The sequence below is a fragment of the Anopheles aquasalis genome, chromosome X (assembly GCF_943734665.1).
Source record: "Anopheles aquasalis chromosome X, idAnoAquaMG_Q_19, whole genome shotgun sequence".
NCBI classification, from domain to species: Eukaryota; Metazoa; Arthropoda; class Insecta; order Diptera; family Culicidae; genus Anopheles; species Anopheles aquasalis.
Window position 1 is genome coordinate 2,922,852 of NC_064876.1, and position 5,000 is coordinate 2,927,851.

Here is a 5,000-nt window from a genome sequence, read left to right on the forward strand (position 1 = left end):
ACGCGCTGGGCCGAGCAGCACTTCGATTTGTATGAAGATATCGAAGAAAGTGACATGACGGGATGGTTTGTGTCGCTAAATGAAGAATTCTTGTGGCGTGGTATCCACAAATTGGCCAAAAGATAGGAAAAAATGTATAGCTAGCAAGAAAAAATATCTAGATTAATTTATCGGTTGGTTTTCTATTTAAAAAAAAAGGTGTTTTTATCGACTAAAAAAAACAGCACCTTTAAGGGGTATACACCTGGTAGTTTGTCTCTCTCTCTCTCTCTCTCTCTCTCTCTCTCTCTCTCTCTCTCTCTCTCTCTCTCTCTCTCTTTCTCTCTCTCTGTCTGGCAGCTGTTGGAATCAGAGGGGAATCGCCGAGGAATTGCCGAGGCAATGCGGCTAGGACGAACATCACGAACTTATGGCAAAGCTTGGAACACTTAATATTTGGCCACATTCTTCTACTCACTGTAGCGCTCCTAGTCGTCGCTTTGCTACTCTGTTGGTATCTTTTTAAAGGTTATAGTCTTCTCTTTTAGTGATAAAAAATTTGCCACAATCGAACCATACCTTCAAAAGTTATCGCGCGATGAAACACGAAGGGTGAAGAAAAAAGTCTGCACAATCTCTATGAAAACTCAATTTAACTGGAGTAAAAACCCACGTAAAACTGCATTTTGGAAAAAAAAAACCAGCAGACAAATTTGACTTTAGCAATCGTAGAGGAAGTACGATGTAAGGTTTTAGTACATTTAGGCAGATGAAATATCCCGTAAATTACTCAATTGGGCAAGCGTTCTGCAGTTGTCGTTTGCAAACGAAAGTGTTCATGACGGGAGGGTCCATGAACGGCCGTTTGTACAAAAAAGAATGCCTGGAAAAGATCGTTTGATCTTTTATTAAGTCTCACAAAGGTCCAGTTCAATTTTGGTCCGACTTGGCAAGCTGCCATTCCAGCACAGAGATCATAAATTGGTATCGAAACAACATTGCATTGATTTCATCCTTCCTTCAATCCACTAAATTTCCCACAGTGTCCATAGTCCAATACAATTATATTGGGCTATTATCGAACAAAAACTAAAGAAACAGCGTAAAATGATAAAAAAAATCCCACTGTAATGTACAAATTTTGGGAAAAAATGGCCTGAATGAAACTACTTCCACTACTGTGCAGAAAATGATGTGTCGCATTAAAACCAAAAAGTGCGTTAATTAATACGCAACGTGGCCCAATAATTGAATCGCTATTTTTTAGCTGAATAGCTAGATAAAATGTCTACCAAATTGACAGCTTTACCATGACCCTTTAGCTTATTTCTGGCCTGAGATGTGACCCGTTTTTATGCGGCCAAATATTAACTGTTCCATGCTTTAGTCGCTCGACGCTTCCGGGTGTCCTGGACACGCGAGCAGTAGTGCCCCCCCCCCTGGCGGACACTACTAGGCACTTGTGGGCCATCGCCATCGTTCGCCCATAACTTTCCCGGTTCCTCAGTCGCTGTTCCTACTCATCACGCACCCTCTTCCTTTCGCTTGCACCCTCTTTTTTCGCCTGCTGCTGCTGCTCCGGCTGCTCCGGCTGCTCCGGCTGCTCCGGCTGCTCCTGCTGTTCCGTCACTGCCACCGGTTCCGTTGCACCATCCTGTCTCCTCCCCACCAGTGACGCCGGTTGCGACGCGCGTGACGGCGACGGTGAGGGCGATGCAGCCATCGATGGCACTCTCGAGGAGAGTTCCGCCCGTTCCTCCGTCGTCGCTTCCCGCTCACGGCACAACCGGTGCGCCTTGCACTTGTCGTGGTGGTTCACGATCTCCAGCCGGAAGTTACAGTTCCCTTCGGCGAAGGACGTCCGGATGTCCGGTATGTCGTTGCACCACTTGCGGCAGTACTTGCAGTACATGCTGTTCCGCGTCGCATCGTACTGGAGCCACTCGAACTGGAACAGCCAGTGTGAGCGGAACCGGCCCCCTTTGCGTGGCCCCCCGGTAACTGCCCGGTCCGCCGTTCGGCCGGTACCGGGAGCAGGAGTCGGAACGGGAGCAGGAGTCGGAGCCGAAGCGGGAGCAGCAGTAGAAATGGCTGCCACAGTCGAGTAGGATGAGGGCTGCGTTCGGAGCAGGGACGACTTCGGTTCAAGCCGGCGCGGTTGATTTGAGGTGCGGCGCGGTACCGCCGGTGACGGAACAGTGCCACCCTTGTGCGGTACGGGGGAGTTCGGTTTGCGTAGGCCCTCCTCCGCCTCGAGCGCGTTGCTGAGCGTGGTCCGGAGCGCATCCACGACGGCAAGCATGGAGCTCCGGGACGTCGGCACTAGGTGACGGCTCTGTTCGTCATTACTAGGACCGACGGTATCGGCCGCTGCTGGTGCCAGCTGCGAGGAACACCCGCGCAGGGCCAAATGGCGCTGGTGCAGGTATCGCTCGAAGCTGGACTGATGCTGGCTGGCGCCGCTTCCGCCACCAACGGAACGGACAAGGGACCACTCGGTCGTCAGCGATGCCAGGGCGGCGGCGGCCGCAGTAGCAGCAGCAGCAACGGCAGCACTCGTTGCTGCACCAGCAGTAGACATACCAGTGACAGTGGTAGTAGTAGTAGTAGTAGTAGTAGTAGTAGTAGTAGTAGTAGTAGTAGTATCAGTAGTAGCACTGGACGCGATCAACGAGCTCAGTGTAGCGCTTTGTCCGCCTTCGCCTCTGCCTCCTCTTCTTCCTTCCTTCCTTTCTCTTCCTGCTCTACCTGCTTCTCCTTCTCCTAAATCTTCGCCTACCGTTCCTCCACCACCCTGCCTGCTCCTTCCTTTCCTTCCACCATCGCCACCACTGACGTTCGCCTGCACTTCCTTCTGATCGTCGCCGTCACCGTCAGCGTCGTCGTCGTCGTCGTCGTCGACGCCACCACCACCGTCACCCTTCGGACCGTGGGCCACCGCATCCTCGTACCTGCCCACCATCTCGTCCTCGCCCACGGGGCGAACCCGCTTGGCGGCCGACACGGTAAACAAGGACGAGGAAACGCACGAAGGCAAGGAGGCAGGGCAGGGGGACGGGCGCGGTATGGGTGACGATGGTGACGAGCGGTTGACGGTGGCCTGGTGGCCATGGCGAGTCGGCGGCACGACGCTGGACGTTGCCGCGGCCACCGGTGGCGAAGCCGACGGTAAGTGGGTGGCGGGCGTGCTCGGTGCCGAAGCTGCCGGTGCCGAATCGTCTCCCCAAACAAGTCGCTGTCGAACAATAAGGAAGGGAAGCAGGAATCAGTGCATGTGTCAGTGCAGTGGATACGTTTGGGGCGGGGGGCGGGGGGGAGGGCGGTTCTTGGGGGACAGAGCGAGCGAGCGAGCGAGCGAGCGAGCGACAGAGCAGACGTGGTGGTGGTGGTGGAGGAAAGGAGGGATGTGATTGAGAGAAGACAAATATCTAAAAATCCCGGGCAAAGCCCCTTGCCTTGACGAAACGCAAACAGACAGAGTAGATACAATCAGACAGACAGACAGACAGACGGACAGACAGACAGACAGACAGACCAGGATGAAGCAATTCGCCAGATCGGAGATACCAGAGTGGACAATGACGATGACAGAGCGATCAGTGCCGATCACTTCTACTGACTACACTTGGTCAACATATGTGAAGGAGCATATGAAATTTTCCACATTCAAATCCAATCCTTTCTAAGTACACAGCAGGACAAGAGCTCGATCAAGAACAAAAGGACGAGTTCGAGTGCAACTGACAATGGTCTCGCTTCACAATAGGCCTTTCATCGCTCTTTATCTCTCTCTTATTCTCTTTTTCTCTCTCTTTCACTTTTTATCTCTTTTTTCTCTCTTTCGATCAAGCTCCATTCTTTCGTATCCCTTCTATCTCTCCTTCCCTGCTTCTCTTCTTTCACTTTCTCTTCCTCTTCTGCTTTCTCGCTCTCTCTCTCTCTCTCTCTCTCTCTCTCTCTCTCGCTATCTCTCCCTCTCTCTCCCTATCTCTCCTTCTCTCTCTCATTCTGTTTTTTTTCTTATTAAAGCTTCGAACACCTTAAATTTGGCCGCATAAAACAGGACACAGCTCAGGCCAGAAATGAGCTAAAGGGTCCTGGTAAAGCTGTCATTTTTATCTAGCTATCCAGCTAAAAAATTGCGATCAAATTAGTGGGCCACGTTGCGTATTAATTTACGCACTTTTTGGTTTTAATGCGACACATCATTTTCTGCACAGTAGTGGAAGTAGTTTCATTCAGGCCATTTTTTCCCAAAATTTGTACATTACAGTGGGATTTTTTTTTATCATTTTACGCTGTTTCTTTAGTTTTTGTTCGATAATAGCCCAATATAATTGTATTGGACTATGGACACTGTGGGAAATTTAGTGGATTGAAGGATTTTTGGTATGAAATCAATGCAATGTTGTTTCGATACCAATTTATGATCTCTGTGCTGGAATGGCAGCTTGCCAAGTCGGACCAAAATTTAACTGGACCTTTATGAGGCTTAATAAAAGGTAGAATGATACTTTTCCAGGCATTCTTCTTTGCACAAACCACCGTTCATGGAGCCTCCCGTCATGAAAACTTTCGTTTTCAAACCACAACTGCAGTTCGCTTGCACAAAAGAATGCAGTTTACGGGCGATTTTATCTGCGTAAATGAACTAAAACCTTACTTTCGCATTCTATGATTTACTATGATTGCTATAGTGAAATTTGTCTCCTGGTTTTAGCCAAAAAGGCAGCTTTACGTGGGTTTTTTTTTTCTCCAATCAAATCGAGTTTTCATAATGAATGCAGCAGACGTTTTTTTCATCACCCTTCGTGTTCCAGTGGCGCGATAACTTTTGAAGGTATGGTTCGATTTCGATAAATTTTTTTATCACTAAAAGAGAAGACTATAACCTTTAAAACGACACCAACAGAGTAGCAAAGCGACTCCTAGAAGCGCTGCAGTGAGTAAAAGAATGGGGCCAAATATTAAGTGTTCCATGCTTTAGTAGCTCTATTTTTTTGCTTTCTTTCATTCTTTCT

The 5,000-nt window shown here is 49.2% G+C and overlaps 1 protein-coding gene across 1 annotated transcript in view; it reads right to left on the reverse strand.

The window, feature by feature from the left end:
- Window positions 1-5,000, reverse strand: part of LOC126574402 (sex determination protein fruitless) — a 20,690-nt gene that overhangs the window by 13,912 nt on the left and 1,778 nt on the right. The window lies entirely within an intron of this gene.